Source organism: Heliconius melpomene, chromosome 9 (genome assembly GCF_056956725.1).
Source record: "Heliconius melpomene rosina isolate 202511_hmr_F chromosome 9, ASM5695672v1, whole genome shotgun sequence".
NCBI classification, from domain to species: Eukaryota; Metazoa; Arthropoda; class Insecta; order Lepidoptera; family Nymphalidae; genus Heliconius; species Heliconius melpomene.
In genome coordinates, this window is record NC_140397.1 from 4,519,245 (window position 1) to 4,541,354 (window position 22,110).

General features: G+C 30.2%; 1 protein-coding gene and 1 non-coding gene across 3 annotated transcripts in view; one reads left to right on the forward strand and one right to left on the reverse strand.

The window, feature by feature from the left end:
• Positions 1-38: 38 nt before the first annotated feature.
• TRNAP-AGG (transfer RNA proline (anticodon AGG)) lies at positions 39-110 on the reverse strand. Its single transcript has one exon. It is a non-coding gene; the product is annotated as a tRNA-Pro (tRNA).
• Positions 111-1,229: 1,119 nt separating this feature from the next.
• LOC146536296 (dopamine receptor 2-like) overlaps positions 1,230-22,110 on the forward strand; it is a 107,244-nt gene continuing 86,363 nt past the window's right edge. For both annotated transcript variants that reach the window (XR_014878241.1, XM_085189916.1), the window contains exon 1: positions 1,230-1,463. The gene's annotated coding sequence lies outside the window, so the exon portion shown is untranslated. The remainder of the gene's footprint in view (positions 1,464-22,110) is intronic.

Consider the following 22,110-nt stretch of genomic DNA (forward strand, 5'->3'; position numbering starts at 1 on the left):
GGTCTACTCAAGTTTGATAATAATTAAGAAAAAAAATTGGGCTCGTCCGGGATTTGAACCCGGGACCTCTCGCACCCTAAGCGAAAATCATACCCCTAGACCAACGAGCCAGCTGACAATGTTGTCTAAATTATAAGTTGAGTATTAGCTCAAGCATCTGTTATAGAAGTGAAAGGTTTTATATAATGTGAATATTACCTTTAAATGTATGGATTTTTTAAAATCTTGCTACATGGTGTTAGCGGACGGTTCAAAACAAAATAAAAATATTATTTATATTGGCGCCCCTTTGGCATCCCGTGGGATCTTGAATTTTGAAGTATTTATTTGTATTTTTTTTATTTTTATGTGAGGAACGCAGTGTCACAACAATAAGTTCCCTCTGCTAAAAAAAAGTTAAAAGCATACACAATAACAATAAAAAAGAGAGACAGAAAATGTTTATTTTTAACAATACTTTTCATACTAGTTTATTGGGCCATTGAAATTATTTATCTACGCAAAATAATCAATTTATTACGCGATAACAGCCATAATTTTACTACCATAGTTATAAATAAATTGTTTCCATGTGTTTTTCACTTCAATAACGATTTTAACACCGTGCTACCATAATATAGTAAATATGTAATTAAGGCTAATTGTTTTATTATGGTCTAACGAAATATCCGTTTAGTGATTAATTAATTATTTCAATCGAGAAGTTTTGTTTAACCAGTCTTTTCTTTGTTTTATTTTTTTTAGAACACTACGTTCATTATTTTTCGCCCATTTGGTGATTATTTAATTAGGCGAAGGAAATAAACGCCACATTTCATTTTCTTTTAAGAGAGGAGAGATATGTAAATAATTTAAATCTATACATTCTTGGAAGAATTCACAACCATAGAATATAGACTTAGACAGAGTTAAGCACATACAATTACTATTATATTATACAATTATTAAAGCTAGATAGAATAGATAGATAGAACATGTAGCTTTTGAATAAAAAAAATGCGACTGAAGTTAAGTCAGCAATAAATAATAATAAAAAAACATTTAAACATAATAAAAACAAGAAAACCTAACACAAATATACAACATTACATTACATTAATTAAAATATATTAAAAAACATTATATTAAATAAAATATGTTAAAAAATAAATGAATTAACTTGCGCATCGCACGGCGCACTAAGCAAGTCTGCCTATTCCGCTCTTTAACGCTAGTAGAGCCGAGGGAACCACTGCTGACGCGTCCCCGCGCCATCTTTGCAGGGATTTCGCGCGCAAAAATACGTCACACAGAGTAAAATATAAATGTGTTGTAATAGAAAAAAATAATGTGAAAATTATGTGTTATTAATATTTAAAAGAAAAAATAATAATTTATCATGTGAAACCTTTAGACAGCGTGTGTAAAAAAAAAGTTCAGTGACTGTTGTGAAAGCAGAAACTTATTCGAAAATTTCGAAATAGGTAAGTAAAATGGATTTTCATTTGTTTTTTTGTTCAAAATCTAGATAATTAACATGAAAACTCGCTAAAATCTAGACTTTTAATCTTAGCAGCTCTTTGTTGTTGCGATGTAAAAAAGGAAGTAGTTAAACGAAGTGTGCTGATTCACACTTTCGCTTTTGTTCAGGCGTCGGATAAAAGCTCACGCGGCTTTGTTTAAAATCATGTAAGTTTTTTCGAGGTCTTTAGCTTTCTTTGCTTTTACATCTATTACGATGTTGTATAACTGACATAGTGAAAGTCAAAAGTTGCGTAATTAAATATGAATATAAGATCAAATATTTATTTAATAATCTTTATTTATTTTTTATTATATCAATTTTAATTAAAAGGTTTAAAATATTAAAATTATTATATATTCAATAAAAAATGTCTTAAAATATTACAGTGAAATATTCGTAATATTATCTAAAAAAAAACTAACTTTAATCTATAGGTCCGTAAAGAAAACTGCTTTTCATGTCAATAGCTCTTAAGCAATGGCGATGCATCTTAACAGTTTTAGCACGAGCCACAGATTTTCAGTATAGAAAACGTTTGAACTTACGTAAATTTTTATGCCTGAGTAAAATTACAATATTCGTCATATAAAATTATATTATATTAATAATTTATATAACATAAAATTATATAAGGTTTTAATATAATATAAATACAAATATTTCAATAATTTAAATTAAAAAGGTATAATAAAAAATGGTTTAAAATAATTTTACTCATTATTATGTAATTTTATGTGCTGATAACTAAAATAAAATCAGAAAATGTTTAAGACGTCAAGATTTTTCACAAACGCGAATTTGCTTATATTCGTGGCCGTATATTCATGATATGAAATAATTTTCTTCTAAAAGAGGAACTAGACCACAAGTACATTTCATATATTTTTTAATAATAATAATAAATAAATTTATCTCTTCCAAGTAATTGTTTTAAGCAAATAAGCTACTTATATTGTTAAACACAGTTGAAATTCCCAAACATCTCAATTTTTCCATAGGAATAGTGAATAAGATTTTTTATTTCGTTATACAATTTAAATAATATAATTTTAACTTGTAATTACAGTAGGCTACTATATTATTACGGTACTTAAAACGACAATAAACATTATTGGTTTTGCAAAGCCGAATGTTTCATACTCGTATATCACGTCAGTGCTGATGTACTCTTGCCTTTTAGTCGTAGTGATTTATTATTTCTATTTGCCATCAAATATCTGAGTGATGCGTGTAGTCAATTACGCGTCTGTCCTATAAATTTTAACTAACCTTATATAAATTGAAATGGAGTTTCTAAAAATTGAGCTTTTTTAGCTAGATTTCGTTGTATTGACAGTTTTTTGACTCTATAATTAATTAAAGAAACAATTATTAATTAACTAAACTTGAAAATAATAGTTAAAGGCTAAACTATCATTTCTATGTATATATTACGTATCAATCATATATTTTGTTGCCCAGCTTACGATATTTTACGATTACGATTTTAAGATATTGTTATTTTTTATTTTTAGCCGACGAAAAACCTCAGAAGGACGTCCTATATTCGACGTCATATAATTAAGTATCTACATATATTATTTGTTATGTTTAAAAACTCATAGATTTTCACTGAGTATTTAGATTTACATTTTTTTTATTATTAATTTTATATATATATATTTATTTTATATATATATAACTAGAAAAAAGGAAAGATTGAAACACTGATTTAAAGTGTATTATAAGTAATTTCACAGAGTCATTTAATTTTGATATATAAGTTTTTTTTATAGATATTCCAGATACTATCAGGAACCTAGTTTCCCAAAAATTCCAATTCCAAAGGTAGAAATAGGGGATGATCTTCGATCAACTATTCATGTGTGTAAGTGTATAGTTGATCGTAGGGGATGATTTATCGTTTAGCTATTGATTTAAATGATATGTTGAGGGTACGGTATACCTCCACTAGTTTTTTAGCTTCATGTTATATCCCCACGTAGCAAGGTAGGGAGAGGGAACCTGGAAACTTAGTGTAAAGATACTCCATTTTCGTTAAGACACTTCTGTCTTGAAAAGTCGTGATTACTTGATGTCCTCAACTTGTAGTTAGTTTCATAAATTAAATTTAGAATAAGAAAATCTACTGACAATCGAAAAGTAAAATGTCGTTAACCTTTTGATTACCGTAAATTGAAAGAAATAGCCAAATAAAAATAATATTATCTAATTATTAAATCTTCAGTGACAAATTAAAATTCCATTAAAGTGCACACATGGCGGAGTGTTAAGACACTAGGAGCCGGAACGGAGTGTATTAATATTAGATTCTCTCTGCCTACCCTACTGTGTACAGCAGTGATACAGGGTGAAGCTGATCATGGCATAGCCGAAAGATAAATTGTTAGATACATATATGTATATATCACATTATTAAATAAATTACTTAATATTTTAAAAGTTTTTTAATTTTGGTTTTCAATTTTTCTCTTATTATTTGTTTTTTTTTTAAGTTTTTACGTATCTATGTAATACTTTACATCGGTGCGAAAAGTAGTCTTGATATCGGTTCAGGCTCATGTTACGTTGAAAGGAAGTCATAAGATAGTGACACCCTAGCATAACTTTCGTAATAGATTATGCACAAAAGAAAGAAATATACACACAAATATCTATATTATATATATATATTTTTTTACTTTATTTTATTTATTCCAGTGTAGTATAAGTTTCTGTAAAAATCTATGTGTTATATATTAAGTTAATCTTTAAAGCTCGTATTAATACCACTCTCAAGTCTGAGATCGAACTTGTGATGCTGTTTTCATTCATAGATAAATTATAAATTACAGACTAATTTATGCTGTAATTCATAAATTTGTACCGAAACTTATACTATTCTATACTCTCTATATATCTCCAAATTTGTGTGTGTGTTTATATTGCTTTTCTTTGCTACATTCTATTTCAAAAGTTATGCTAATATATATATAACGAACGTATCTCAGGATCGATGTCAGATGTGAGTTATATAAATACGGGTACAATTAAATTTTCTATACTAAGTTATAATGAAAAATAATATATGATACAAAAAAAAAATATTTTTTTAAATCGGTCAAGTGTATTGGGACTCGACCCGACACCGAGGCTTCCGCACCAATTTCAATATTGTAAGTCGATGGGAAGTACAATTTATAAACATTAACAAATTTAAGTTTGCGGGAATATGCACTCGTTTTGTATGAAATTAACTACAAATATAAGTTTATAATGTTTCTTTTCTATGAAACATCTATAATTTTTTCCTTTATTTGCATTGTAAGTTCTCACTTCCGTATAGATTTTGATTACGCGGCGAATATAATAGAAAATGCAGTAAAAACCTCCACCTGACCTTGAGATAAATAGTCTTTACAGACGGACATCCAAGTGATCATATAGGAGTTAAGTTTTTACCTTTTGAGCTTTGGGACCCTAAAAATACAACTTCCAGCACATCAGCGTAGCCAAAAATGATCTAGTGGTAAAACACTCTTTTATATTTAGCATAGTTATTTGAAAAGCGAAGGTATAATAATATCTAAGTAATATACTCCTTGTAATCGAGATCATCCAGAAATAGCAAACATATTCTGAAACTTAGCGTCCTTATCTCACGTTACCTACCGCCGGCCATGTAGAACAAACAACTAACAAACTTGTCTGCTATCATAATTCCTTCATATTAGATTTCCGGCTTACGAATTTGTACGTACTGTTAATAAATTCCCCTATTTTCCTTACTTACTTAGTGTTAAGACACTCTGTATCCCAATTTTGATTAAATTTTCGAAACATTGCATTACCAGAGCGAGATAATGAAAGTAATTCATTTCTTTGATTAGGTACAGACAGAGGAAGGAATCTTAAATGTAGCCTTTTTTTTCAATAATTTATGTCTTAATATATAAAATTATGGCTTTATAAAATAAGAACAGCTTTTAAAATATCTTTATATCTCTTCCTGAATCCTGACTCCGAGGATTGCTTGTTGTTTTCCCTTTTTAAATCATTCGGAATAGAACTCCATGAAATAGCGAAGTTTCAAGTTGTTTAAAAAAGAGCTTAAAGTAGTTCTTTATTTCTTATTATCCATACCTATATTATAAATTCGAATGTAACTCTGTCTGTCTGTATGTCTGTATTTTACGCAATCAGGCCCAAACCGCAAATTTAATTGTGATAAAATACTCATATAGAGATACTTGAGGGTCTCGGGATGAACATAGGATACTTTTTTTCTCATATTTGTAATATTTTCGATATATACCAATATATTAAAATTCTTTTAAATTTAACATGCAATTTATTCCGCAATGTTATATCCGCAGTGTTGCTAAGCAACGATTTGCAAAGTTTGTTGTTAGAAAACGTCACCCAAAATGAGCTTGCTTTACGCATCTCTCTATTGAAAACTGAAAATAATTTCATAAATATATTCAATAAATATTCGGCTAGTTCAAGCGGGCGTAGCCGCGTTTGGGTCCTTTTAGTTTAGTTTCTTATTTAAAAATATATAAAGAAACAATAGCTTTTTATTGACAGTTTTTATCTAAATAAGAACTTACAAGGAAATGTCTGTCTCTTTAGATAACATTTACTCTATAAGTAGTAAGAGCATCTAATATGTATACACGCAAGTTATTTTCGTATAATGATTCTGACATTTTATTTCCTCCTCTTAGTTTCCTTGGAGATTTCAGTAAAATTATCTTTTATGCTTTTTGTTTAGATAAAAGTTTTAGATGATATTAAGAAGTAAATTTACCTTTTTGGCACTTGGAATTTATTCTTTTTATTTTTATAAGTTTATTTCTCGCGTCATTCTTTTCCCATAATAAGAATTATATGTGTTTTAAAAAAAATGTGCTATAATTATGTGTAGGTATTTCATACTTTATTGAGAAACATAATTTTGGTCATGGCACATACTTCCCAGTATGAAATATATCTACTCTGAACTTCTTACTTAGACTTTTGAAATTAAGACGCAAAATAACATCAAAAGTACATATATTTATATTTATTATTTTTTTAAGAATTTTTGGGTAGTATCAAAAGCTGTACATAAATCAAGATGACACGCTGAGACAAGCTGTCTTACATAAATCAAGATTATGTGTGCAATAATCTTTTAAATTAATGTTATTTTATAAGAAAGGCAAAGTATAAGCAATAAGTATATTTTATTTATATAATTGAAGCAGCTAACAATAAAAAGACAGAAATAACCAATTCTTCTCTCAAATGTCAAACACGACAGAATACGAATATTGACATCGGCGGTATCAAGATATTAGATTTCTTTTCGAAAAATTAGAATTTCACTAATTAATTTTGTATATTTTTTGGGACAAAGATATAAAATATCAAGTATATTTTATACTAAGTATATTTTAAATAGTTTAAAGATAATAATAAATAATTTAAAACAAGTCTATGATAAATTAGAAATTAGCGTACCTACTATATAATTCAATTGTTTAAAGGTCACCAAACAAAACTTTTAAGTTATTTCACAAAAAGTTTTTGGAGAGATCCCAAAGTGAAATCTTGGCATATAAAATTGGCCAACCAGACCAGCTCAATATGCCTATTAAGAAAGAAATCCAAGCACAAATATTGGTTTTATTCTTGAGCTTCACGGTATATCCTGCTTAAAGTTCGGTAAGCAGAGGGAGACTAGTGTTAAGACACTCCGCTCCCCAGTTTCTATCAAATTGCCGGGCCTTGCCTCGATACTAAAAAAATAAGATGAATATATTAAAATACCATTTCCCCGAGTAGGAATCGAACTCACATCCCGCCGGCTATTACATTAACACTTTTGTGTCCTATATTATACGTATCTACAGCTTTTATATTTTTGCAAATTGCGTAATTTATATTGTAAATATTGAATTTTTTACTTATTTTAAAAAAAATCTGCTTAACGCTGTTACCTGCACACAGCAGGGTTGGCAGGGGGGGCCTAATAAAAAACCTCCGGGAAAGACACTCCGTTCCCCACTTTTTTTTAACCCCCAAAAAGGAATATATGGTATTCCTTATTTGAACACATGATGTATCCAAAAAAGAAATAGTTGAATGCTATTAATTTTTATGAAACATATAAATACAGTATCACTCATTTTTATTAGTATGTATATATATTTATTTATGTCTATGGTATTTTCTAGAATCCCATAGTGAGGTCACGCACAACAATATTCTATGGCATAAAGCCAAATATTGCAATAAGTAATGAAATAATAAACTATTAAATAATGTTTTTTTAGCTTCACTATGCATTTCGCATATAGTATGGTAGGCAGAGGGAACCTGGTGTTAACACATTCTGTTCCCCACTTTAACGTGTTCACTTCGCACTGGTGTCAAGGCAAAACGCAGCATTGAATGCCGTTCCTACACGCGATGCCTCCAGAATTTAGCCACAAATAAGAAACAGAGTGTCTCAACACTAGGTTCCCTGCCTACCCTGCCGTGTGCAGGATACAGGGTGACGCGAACAGCGTTTGTCAACAACTTATCAGGACTTATCTTCCGGCTACGCGTTGACGTCACCAGAAGATTTATACTCCGGTCGATATAGGAGGTTCTATTGGCAGAGGGCCAAATTATTTTTGCCAAATTCGCGAGTTGCTAGCAATAAATCCAAACTAAGGTTACCCCACCACTTATTCTTGCGAATCGATGTACCCTCTGGACTATATTTTATTTATATTGTGCTTCTGTTGATTGTTAAAACGCCCGTTAGTTCTACTGTGAACCATAATTCTTGAAAACTGGGGGATTTAAGAAATATATAGAAATATAATAGCGTACATATTTATTTAGAGGCAACTCTTAGTATGGTTCCATTGTAAACAAGTATTCGTATTTTTTTAAATTACCTTTTGTATAACAGTTTGCACAGATTCCTAAAAGGTTTTGTAGATAATAGTTAATTAATTATTTATTACATTCTACTCTCTTTCCCGACTAATCACGAGTGATCACCGATGGCCATTGCCTTGCCTTGTCTTGACTGTAATATAAAAAAAAATCAGCTTCACGCTGTATCCCGCACACAGCAGGGTAAGCAGAGGGAACCTAGTGCTAGTTAAACCTGTAGAACCAAGAGAAACTCGCAATATTATAAATAGCTTGCCTAGCACTTAAGTTTTATATAAATTCTAGTAAATCTGAAAATAACTAAAAAGAGCACTGTGCATTTAAATAAAATCTTTTTAAAGGACATTAATATCTTATCGGAGGATTTGCGCTTCAGGCATTTTTTTATTTATTTTCGTTGCATTTGTATTTTAGAGATTTAAGATTCTGTTACCAATAAAAACTCAAAATTGCTTTTATTATTTTGAAATATATTCGAATACAGTGATTTTTAAAACTTCTAGTATAGATAGCTAAGTAATATTAAAATAATATATAAATATAATTTTGTAAATAAAAAACTAAACTTATTTTTTTACAAATCCAATTTACAATATCTCAAAATTAAAAAAAAATATATAATAATAAGCTTATGAAAAACCACATTGACTTTAAATTTCTTAAAGATATTTTCTATACATACCGAGAAAAAATACATTAACGTTAAGGGTTGTTACCCCCATAACTCCCTTACTGAAAGGGTTAGAGACAAAAAATTTGGCATGTCATTATTTTACTAAAAAGCAATACTATTATAGTAAAAACATTTCATTAGAAGCCAATACAGCTTCCCATGTTAGACCCTTTCAGTTCTAGGTTTATTTTACCTCGATATCTTTCACGCAAAAGAAACTGAAAACTCGATAGGTTGTAGGCTCGATTCCTATTGGAGGAAATGATATGTATAATATTTTCATTTCTTCGTCCTAGTGTCGAGGCAAAGCGCGGCGTTAAGTTCCGCCACTCAACACGCATCGCAATAGAGAATCATACACAAGGTTTTCTTTGCTTACCGTGCTGAACACATACACGTGTGATACAGCGTGTATCTAAAATACAGAAATGGTTTGTGGTTAGTACATATACAATTTAAAGGGTAAATATTTTAGTGTAGATCAAGTTTATTTTGTGCTTTAATATAAATATAGAAAATCGTACATATTTATATAGTGTGGGATATCCGAAATCGAGATTGAGGTCAAATGGCTGTCTTTTGATATTTTTTCTATGTGAATCGTTTTATCGAGAACATTGTGTAGGAGGATGTGTTTTTCACTTTTAGCTATTGCTGAAATATTTGACATTTTGACTGAGGAAAAAGATTGGTTTACTAGAATCGATTGGATGAGTATTAGAAATGACAAAATAATATTAATTATTCCTTAACAAATTAGTAGGAAAAGAGTATCCTCTTTCATAAAAAAAATCTTTTATTTATATACAAAAATGGTATCACCCACCTCGTTCACGCTGTATGCCACAGACATCAGGGTAGGCAGAGGGAACCTAGTGTTAAGATATTCCGTTCCCCATTTTCCGGAGAATTCTAGAGGCATTGCATGTTGCGTGGTAGAACCCCATATCTCTCTTTGTCTCTACACCGGAGCGAAGAAATGAAAATATTAAATATTTGCTTTCCTCTAGTGGGAATCGAACCTGCTGTTTCCATATGTCCCCACAACACATGTCCATCGATTATTTATCCAAAAAGAACATAATATGTTCAGTTAATGAGAAAATAATTAACTGAAAATAAAACTAGTGAACTCATACTGAAATGAGTTTTCCGTGTTTTTGCATCATTAATTATGAACCAGTGGCGTGTCCAGAATGCGTATTATAAAATGGCTTAATTCGAGATTGCAGATTTCATTTATAATTAAATTGTGAAAAGTTATACTCTAGAGATACTAATAAAAATCGTCTTTTTATTAAAATTTGTTTAAATTTTTATAATTTAATTTCTACATGTTTTGCATATTCCAGGGTGCTAACAATCTAGATTACCCAATACATGCTTCTTCCTTATTTTCTGTAGTCAGATTCGAAAAAGAAATATATCTTTAACTAGTAGGTGTTAAACTAAGTCGCAACCCAACCGTATATGCTCTTAAGTCCTGGAAATAATACAACACATTTTAATGCGGTTTTCACTACATAATAGACGGTATATTATATTTATTGTTAAACCGAGAACATCAAAAGTCAAAAGTGAGGTAATGAAATACCTATTATCGTGTAATCCACGTGGGCGGTATCTTAACATTAGGTTTAAATATAAACACCTATATAGTAATAGAGAAATTATTTGCATTTATTACATAAATGAAGAAATATAATAAATAATTTTATAGATTTTTCACAGCATTCATTATTTCTTTACTTTTAATTATGTTATGTTAGATCTCTAGAGTCGTAGCTAGAGAGAACGGAGCCCCAAACACTACGATATTCTTTTAAATTTTTAAATAAAATCTTATTTTTAAGCCAAATAATAAATTTTATGTGCCAAATTGGTTTTATATTCAGGAAACTTCCATACAGCAAAAATAACGGTAGTTATTAAGAACTTTCTATTGAAAAAAAAAAATCGTCGTCTAATTTTATTACATTATTAATAATCGTTGAAATGTAAACGGTATGTAAAATATAGCTACAGGCAAGTTCGCTGCGTGGGCGAAAGGTCACACGATATATTCAAAGTATACAAATGGAAAAACGGTACCAGAGTGGAGACAAAAGACTGCCTCTGAGCAACATTTACGTGACATTTTACAAGTACGGGTTACTTGTAAGCCACAATTATACTTTTAAGACACTAATTTAATATTATTGTCAATAGAATACATATACTCGTATAACTACTTTAAGCTAATTTGTTTGTTTGGTTCGATCCACATTCGAGGGAATGAATTATTACTTATTTATATTTTTATTTCTTTGCTCTGATACCAAGGTAATAACCTGGTGTTGATTTCCCCCACTCAACACACAATACCTCGTAAATTCGGCGGAAAGTGGGGCACTAAATGTCTTAACACCAGGCCGGCTCTGCCTTTCCCGCTGTGTGCGGGATACAGCGTGAAGCAGTTTTTAATTTTTAGATTTTTTTAAATACATAACTAGATATCCCTCGAATGATGTTTTAACGATGTAAATTTTAAGCTGTGTAATATTACTTCATTAAAATAAATATTATTAATATATTTTTAATAAAAATAGTTTAAATAATAAAAAAAAAACTATTTACATGTCACCCTCAAACGATCGATCACGACGTGTTTAGCTCGTTCACTTATGTGTTAAAAATATGGCTTCCGAAGATATAAAACATTCTTTGCAAAAAATCACGTCCAGTAGTTCGTACTCCGGGCAAGAGATAAATCGTCTGGAGCTAAGCTTTTTCTATATATTAGAAATACCAAATGTAAGACTCCATGGCATGGTCCATTTTTCTTTATAGTTTTTTTACAATTTTATACTCTCTCTTCTACTTTTCAATGTATTCAAAAGGTTTAGTGTCCAAACACACCAGACTTTGCCTTATCAGAGGGAAGAAATAAATGTAATTTCCAGAGTGGGGATCAAACCTAAAAGCATCATTTATTTAGATGTTGTCCATTGAGTCAAGCTAATCTAAATTTTATCTAATAGAAAAAAAGAATAGAGCCAAGTCACTAATTACATTCTGCCTAATGGTTATTTGTTATATTAGACTTGTCACGCTACATCAATAGCTTCACACGCAAAAACCTATAATAATCTATTTCACGAAAAAGGTATATTTTTCGTGTAAAAATATTCTGTATTCTATTTCTAGGTCATAATCTACTTTAGTACCAACATCTATAAGTTTCATATCTGAGCGACATGAATACGCTTTTTATAAACTAGGGACCCGCTCGCGGCTTAAACTATACAATTATTAATTTACAAATATCAATTGGATAGACCCCGAATTATTTACGAAAGTATGAAATATAAATTTTTGAAAAAAAGAGCTGGTAATCTTAGTCTTCAAATATCCTGAATCTCGTTTCTCGACTTTCTTGACTTTTCATATAAAAAAAAACAAATAAAAATGTATGTTCAACAGTTTGAGAGCCACAGACAGACATACAGATACACACATACATACACGCCTAAATATAACACCCCTCTATTTTCGTCAGTGGTTAAATAATAAAGGTTCCCCTTCATTATTGTTTAACTATAATAGGAAGCTCGCTTTCAGTGATGTGAGTTCAGGATTGTAGGTTGATACTGCTAATTACCGACAATATATAGTTTGAAAGTTTCACAAACTAACTCGGTTATGTTCCACAAAGTGAACCTAATGGATTTAAAACGTCCTTTTATATCGTCGATGAAATAAAACAAAGTTGTTTTTAAAACAAATAACGCTATATAAAATTTTATAAAATATTATAAATGTGAAAGTTTTGTGAGGATGGCCGTTTGTTCCACTTTTATGCAATATCTACTGAACATATTTAGATGAAACTTTAGGATAATGCAGCTGCTACACCAGAATAATATGTAGGCTACAATTTGTGTGAAGAAATGTATAATTTAGCTAGAATATAATAAGCTTAAGCGGGCGAAGCCGCATTTGGGTAATATTTAGTATAGTCAATTTTTTTGTTTGTATATAATACGAACACAAGACCCGTACATTTTGTTAATTCAGCTTGTACTGTATCACGCATTTGACAGAGTAGGCCGAGGGAACCTACTGTTAAGACACTCCGTTCTCCACTTTCCGCCGAATTATTCAAGGTATTGCATCTTGAGGTGGACGGTTGTGGGTTCGATCCGCTCTCGAGGGAATTAATTATTATTTATTAACATTTTCCGTTGTTCGCTCTGGGAACAAATCAAAAGTCCGGCGTTGAGTTTCGCTACACAACACGAAATGCATCTAAAAGGTGGGAAACGGAGTGTCTTAGCACTAGCTTTCTTCTGCCTATCCTCCTGTATTCGATATACAGCATGACGCTGATTTAATAAAATTTTTTTTACAAATTACTTTAAGAAATAAAATCATATAGTTTCTCTAATGAGCTTGGTTTGAGGGTTAAATAGTTGAACTTTATAAGTTCAGGAAGGACATTACAATTTTAGTTGAGAACCGCCATTTATTACTGGTGCAAATAATAAAATCGATTCAATAGGGCGCCTACCAGGCTGACGGCATTCCGAGAAATGCTTGTTTTAGTGGATTTATGAGGGTTTTCTGTCGCTTACAGAAATAAGTTTATATGTTATATGTTTTTGATTATTTGTCATGTCCACTACCAAATATATGAATTTAAGTAATAGCTGTTATATGTTAAACATATATGAAATTTATTGCAATATCAATGTTATTGTATGCTTAAAAGAATACAATATACACGTGGAAATCTTCCAAAAAATCGTTACTAAATATCCAGTCAATTAAATTCTGAAGTTTAATAATATTCGTAAAGATAACAGCCAATAATTATATTTTTCTATGAAATTCCTAAAAATTTTAACTTATCGGTTTTTTTATTTGTATCTTATAATACAAATTCGTGCCTAATTTGGTAACTATTGGTCGAAAGTTTTCATTACACGGCGAATTTCATAAAAAAATACAGCAAAAACTATGCAGAAATATTTGTCAGCGTTAAGATAATCTTGCTTATATTCTTATAATATATTAATACCCTAATAATTGTAAATAACTTACAAGATAATAATTATATGTTTAGAAATAACAAATAAATTATTCTATAACAATTTTTGTTTCTCTTAAATTCATGTAGGTAATTCTATACGAAACCATCTCGAGAGCGACATTATTTTGGAGAAAAAAAAATTAAGATATAGTGATTGGGCAAAACAAATAAAATGGGAATCGTAAACAGAGATAGGATTAGCTATTCAGCAGACATGTATTCGCAAGCTCCTCCGGGATTCCCCTAAAGTGGTAACGTCTGTAAATGTGGCACGTTCATGTGCCAGTCAAAATGAACTAACGATTATATAATATATGCTTGTCTTACTGTATTTGGGAAGGTAATTTTACTATTTACTTTCTTATTATTTTTTAGTTTCACGCTATATACCGTACATAGCGGTAGTGGGTAGAGGGAAGCTAGTGTTAAAACACTCCGTTAGCCATTTTCCGCCTCGATTCTATATTCTATATGGCCAATTCCATGTTTACGGTCACAAGTGTAAAACGATCGATTTTGAAATATTGTAAAACAGGGTTCAATGAATAGAAAAACTGGTTTTCTTTCATAAACCATTTTCATTAGGACAACAAATATGATTTTTTCTTATTAAACATGTCAAAGATCGGAGAACTATCGAAGTGTACAACCAAATTGTCAGCTGAGCTCATAAATTTATAAGGAATTTAGATTAAAGTTTTACGATATAGTGTAATAAAGTATATATATATTCAGACATTTTTCCCCTTATATGATGCATAAATTTAACGACTTTTCCAAGTAGACGTGTTTTATGTACATACATTGTTTCTTAATAAAAAAAACCCATTTCCTTCTGAGCATCTATAAATTTTAAATTTTATTTTAATTTGAATTGAAATTGTCATCCATTGTCTAAAAGTCAAATGTATATTGCATTTATCTGTCTCTCCGTTTATTTCTTTATATAATTATATGTTTTGTATTATTTTTTTCTTATTAAATAATATTCACCATTTGCGTATAATTATACTGGCTTCTTTTCGCCCTAAAGGATGTCTGGAAGAGATGGATACTTAGCCATGAAACCGCCTTTTATAATATTGTGTCTTTTATGGCTTACGTCTCGATATGTTTAGGTCCATAATATACTATAATATACGATATAGTATATATAAGTAAATATAATATAGTAATAATATAATATAGTATATATAAGTAAATTATAGTATAATCTATATATATAAAAGGATTTGTCCTCACTGACGCTGATGGTAGAAACGTGAAATTTGGACAGATGTTTACTTTTGTAATCTGGACATCCACTAAGAAGGGATTTTGAAAAATTTTAACCCTAAAGGGGTGAGATAGGGGTTGAAAGTTTGTATGGAAAAAAATTTAAATCGGCACCGATTTTTATAAAATTTGAAATTTAGATTTTTAAAAGAATTTAATTGAACACGTGTTTCATCGTTTTCTAGAATTCTCCCCCTAAGAGTGCAAATAAGGGGTTGAAAGTTTGTATGGATAAATCTTTAAAACGCCACCGATTATTATAAAATTTTAAATTTAGACTCTTAAAAATATTTAATTGAACACATGTTTCGTGGTTTGTTAGAATTCACTCCTAAATTCGCAAGCGAAGCTGCGCGCGTCCGCTAGTAAAAAATAAAAATATATGACAAATTTGCTGGCACGATGGAAATTTTCTTCAATTTGTCAAAATATATTATTATCTTTTTCACACAAATTCTCTACATTAAAACAACTAAATTAAATACCTTAATACATGAATCTAACTTAAGATATATATAATTGAAAATTTATTAAAGGAAAAAAAAAACTATAACAAACATTCTTTATATGTCGTAATGACGAAAAACCAGTTTGAAAATCTTCTTATTTTGAAAACTTCATAAGGTGAAGTAAGTAATTTTTTTTATAAATTTCAAAGTATTTCAAATTTGTGGGCATTTATTGTCCAATTTAAGAGTCACAAATAATCTTTGACCCTTAGATAATATTGAAAGTGGAAATACCTAACTTACTCCTAAAATTGCGATATTATAATATATATTTACTTCAATACAAAATTAGCAATTTTTCTGTTTTCAAAATACTCTTAAATTCAATAAAGCCAACCGAACTTAAACTGTTTAATTCGAAAACATACATGCTGAAAGAATAAAATCTAAAATGTCTTTAGAGAAGATTCCTAAGTTCCTACCGCATCGGGGCGGCTGTTACTTGAACTAAAATGCAGTATTTAAACATTTTATCGGTACTTTGCAGTTTTGGTATTGGTTTAAATGTTCTATCCCAGATAGGATAAAAGTGATTAACAGTAAACGTCGAAGTGAGTAATGCTCTTACAATTTTAATTAAATACTTGGTTTAGTCATTTAATTTAAACATTGCAACTCGAGGCCGTCGTAGCGCAGCGGCACAAGGGTGTGACTGTAATGCGACGGTTGTGAGTTCGATTCTCACTCGAGGAAGTGAAATATTTATTTACGTTTTTTTTTTATATTTCCATTTCTTCGCTCTGGTGTCGCGTAATGCCTCCAGAATTCGGCAGAAATTGGGGAACAGTGTGTTTTAGCACTAGGTGCACTCTGCCTAGCTGATTAGGATTATTAAGTTGCTACTTAAATTTATTTTATAAATATTTCGATTTTTTTTACATAATATGGAGAATGTTTTACTTATTATATGGTATATGTATAGATGTTAGGCCATTACTTATTAGTGAAATTTACAATTTATATATTAAAACTTCTGGAAAAAAAATGCCATAACCAGTTTACCCACACGAACTCTAAAACAAACAAATAATAATCACAACAAATTTACAAAAACAATAACCACAATTTATAATATTATAATAATAAAATGAAATTCGAAGCTATAAATCAAAAGTATAATTAATTATATCACTTCGAAAACGTAATTAATGACATCGTCGTCTCTAATTCACCCCCCCTCCCCATGTTTTTGCATGTGGCGATCATATAAGCTATGTAATACAGTAGAACCACTCCTTTCCTAATAAATTACTGGCTATTACTTCTGTTTAAAAGTTGGTAATTCCTCATTGAGATTTAATGAACTGAGATTAGACTTGGTAAAATTTTGTGTCAGTTTATTTTTTTATTAATGACTTACAATCCTGACAGTTAGAGGTCAGTCAGGTCAGGTCAGGTGGGAGGGGTCGAGGGTGTGATTGTAAACGTGACAAGGTGTAGGTTTGATTCCCACTCGAGGAAATGGTAGAATGATGTTTAATTTTTTCGCTTTGATGTTGAGGCGAAAGTAGGCGTTGAGTTACGCCTGAATGGCGGAAATGCAATTCCTCCAGAAAACGGAGAATGGAGTGTCTTTACACTAGGTTTCCTCTGCCTACCCTATATGCGGGATACAATATGAAACTAAAAAAAAGAGTAAACCAGCCGGCTTACTAACTTAACCTAACCTAATCAATTAGTATAAGTTATTAGAATTGAACCAAATTTATGACAAAATTTCTCCGTTTTATTCTCTCTGTTTTATTTACAACAAAGAAGAAATATATTATTGTATGAACACTAATTAGCGAAATGAGCTTTAAAAAATTTACTAAGGAAAAAATTATTACAGACCTCAGAACTTTCATTAACCCTAATGATCGCGAATTTACCTTTTTTCTTGTTTATTTTCTTGAGACCATTTAAAATCCATTACATTTACTAATTATAGGCTATTACTAAAGTTGAGTAAGCATATGAATTTTATTTTTATGTATGAGAAAATAATAATTTATATATTTTACTTAAGAGGCAAGACGCCGAGACCGGCAGCGGCGTTTAGTTCTGCCATTTAACACGCAATGCCTCCAGAATTTACTCCTGAAAATAATACTTTTTCCTTTTTAAAATAATTATTTAATTATGATATAGACATTTTTTTAGTAAAACTATAAAATTTACATATAAATATTAACACTAAGCTTAAAAAAAACTGAATTCTGACATCTACATTAATTCAGTTATTCCATTAGCGTGAGTTTTAATCTAAAAGTTTTAAAAAATTCTCGTACAGACCACAGAATACCTTTTGTTTAGTGACACAAAGCGTCACTAAAATTAAATTAAAGTTCGTGCACGTCGTTCTGATATTATAATTATTTGATTTCGTTTTAAATATAGAAATTATTTAAATTTTACTATAAATGTTGTTTATTAAAACCAGCCTGGCGTCAACACCAGAACTCAAGTTCTGCAAGTCAACACGTAATGTCTCCAAAATTCTGTGAAAAGTGGAAAGCGGAGTGTCTTGACATATTTATAAATATATATAAACATAGTATATTTTTGGAAATAATATTATTAAACTATGTTATATTTCAAAGGTTATGGCGCCGCATGTAGATCGTGAAATTAGCTTCTCCAAGAATATGTCAAAGGGTTCATTAATTACGTGTGTGTATTTTAACCCTTTGTTCAGTAGTTCAAAGAAGTTGAACTATTTCCTGACGAGATCAATTATCACTTTATTTACATATAATATATATCTTATTGTAATTTTCATTTACGTTAGATACATACAGATATATATATTACATATATATATATATTGAGGCCTGTCATAGTGCAGGGGCATAATCGTGCGACTGTACACAACGCGACAGAATGTGGTATTCTGGTTCATTCTGGTAATGAGACAAAGAGAAGAGTTGATGAAGACAAGTAGAGTTTCGCCATTCAAGACACAATGCCTCTGGAAAGCAGTGGAAAGTGGGGAGCGGAGGTGTCTTAACACTAGGTTCCCAGGTTCCCTCTGCCTACCCTATTGTGTGCAGGATACAGCGTGACGCTAATAAAACGTGTAAATATATTAAATATTCGCGTATAGAGTGGAATAAGTGAATTAAAATTGAAATTATGTAGGTATATTAAAATAATATCTTTAGATTTTCTTTACAATTCCTTATATATTTTTAGTGTCTTAGAATAATGGTTTATAATAAAGTCTTATCACTTCTAGTGATAAGGCCACCTTTTCACATATTTTTGTAAAAATTTATTTGTTGAATATGTAATTTTTCTGGTGTGAAATAAAGAGTTTTTATGTTATGTTATATTAATAATGAGAGATGAATAAGGAAAAGAGAAAACTTCTCCACTAGTAGATGAATACTCCCTGTATCGGAGATATTGCGTTTTTATTCGAAAAAGCTTTGATGGTGTAAATCGCGACGATCATTCAACGTCATGTGTCTGGGCGGTGACACGGGACGAAGGAATTTTTACTTATCGCGACCATATTTCTTAATGTTCTATTCATTTTGCATTGCTTTATAGTGTTTTAAATAATTATAATAGGTAATATATGTATGTAAATAATATTTTTAATAGACAGGATTCGACCAAAGTTACTAAAACAATTATTGAAAGAAACAGTCGATCGGTATAATTTATAGAATGTTTATAGATATATAGATTGAGGTCTATAAGCGAAGGTGAACGTTACAGGCTGTGGCTTTGAATCTCAAACGAGAAAATGAAATATTTAATATTTTTATTTGTGTCGTTATGGTAACGAGGCAAAAGGCAGTGTTGAGTTCAGCTACTCAACATGTAATGCCTAAAGAATTCGGCGGCAAGTGGGGAATTGAAATATCTTAATTGGGAACCAAGTGCTTTAACACTAGCTTCCTAAATTTCTACTGCCAACTATATGCGGACTACAGCATGAAGCTAAAAAAAACATTCCCTGAATTTTTTCTTTAATAAAATATTAAATTAAATTATTAAAAATATTAAATTTATCTTACTTTTGTTTATTCAAATTAAAAAAGCCTTAAAGTATAAATTTAAACAGTCGTTCTAACGAATTCATCATATTTGCAAAGCAGCGTAACGGGTGAAAAGTCAAACACCCTGTGTAACGCCGCGAACGAGTTTTAGTTCACGCTTTTCATCAGACATTTCGCTTTGGCAAACTTATCAAGGAACGACTTGTGGAATAAGAAACACTACACGCTTCTGTAATGTAAAATTTATGTTTCTCGAAAACTTTCTTTGAATGTCATAAGTTTTAAGATTGGAATAAGACAATAGCAGTGCAGTTATTTAGGGACCAATATGTTTTTTTTATGTAAATGATAAATATTTTTATGAAAAGATATTTTCTTCTATTTCTGCCTTTAACAACAAGATATAGTGTGACAATTAAACTTTTAGTTGTTGCTTTTTAGCATCTAGTTTTGAAGAAAAAGTAATATCACAAATAACTTAAGTTTTTAAGTATTATAAAATAAAATCTCTGTAAAAATAATTTTGTTTCTTAAACAGTAAGTGGAAAGATAGAAGCAGTAGTTATATTCTCTGCCTATAATTTTATTCGTAAAGTTAGGAGTAAAAATTGTACAAGTTTTTAGTTCCATATAATTTGAGAAGTAGAAGCTGCGGAATGAGCTTTCTCGAAGTCAAACAATTCTTCATAATATAGAAAAAATAAGCTAGCTTTTGGAATATAGAAAATAATATACAATATTAACACTGTTACGTGGATTTTAAACTAGAATTTTAGTTTTCCGAAGAAATAAGATTTGTCAAAGTTAATATATTCATTATATTAAATAAAATCAATTACTTGTATTCATACAAAACGGTATCGCCATTTATGGCTATATTTATAAAAGAGTAATAAAGACGGAGAGTTTAATAATTTATTTCTGTGCTATCCGCTAATTTTATTTACCGAAGTAAGTACTAGAAGAAGAGAGTAGAAAATTTATTCCATCTCGCTTAAAATTCTTGCCAGTTTCATAAGTTTTGATACGGTCCATGAAGTTTGTGTGAAGTTGAATTTAATTTGTTACTCTTAATCAATAACCCTCACCGCAATGGCTGAGTTATAAGCAGGAATTTGTATATTATAATTTTGCTCGGAAATAAACGTGTGCTTATGTGGCTGGCACAATAATTTCTCATAATATAATTTACTTCGCGAATGTAACAAATGCTTAGGATTTAAACATCTCGGTATTTTTATGAGCTATTGCGGTTTTTTATTAATTTCATTTTCTTTTTTGATAAATTGGCTGAATTTATTAGAAGACTTAGGCTAAAATAGGTACAACGATATCGTAATACTATAATCTAATATTGACCATCGTAGCGCAATAGGCTAACGTCTAAGCAAGGCGGTGGTTTTGGGTTTAATCCCCATTCGGGGAAGTGAATTACTTTCATTTTCTTGCTCTTATAGACAAATCGCGTAGTTAAATTCCGTCATTCAACACGTTATGTATGAGAAGTTGGGCGAAAACTGAGGAACGAAGCTGAAGCATAATTTTCTTCAATAGCTTACCAATATCGCCACGTAAACTAATTATAATCTATACGAGTATATATAAAAGGACTTGCTTGTCCTCACTGACTGAGGTAAGACGCACGCACAGCCGTAACCGCTGTGCGTAGAAACGTGAAATTTGGACAAAAGTTTCCTTTCTTAATCTGGACATCCACTAAGAAGGGATTTTGAAAAATTTTAACCCTAAAGGAGTGAAATAGAGGTTCAAAGTTTGTATGGAATTTTTTTTAAATCGGATCCGATTTTTATAAAATTTGAAATTTAGATTTTTAAAAGTATTTAATTGAATACGTGTTTCATCGTTTTCTAGAATTCTCCCCCTAAGGGTGCAAATAAGGGGTTGAAAGTTTGTATAGGTTTTTTTTAAATCGTCACCAATTTTTATAAAATTTGAAATCCAGACTCTTAAACGTATATAATTAAACACATGTTTAATGGTTTTCTAGAATTCACCCCCTAAGGGTGCAAATAAGGGGTTGAAAATTTGTATGGGAAAATTCTTAAATCGCCACCGATTTTTATAAAATTTGAAATTTAGACTCTTAAAAATATTTCATTGAACACATGTTTCATTAGAATTCACCCTTAAATACGCAAGCGAAGCTGCGC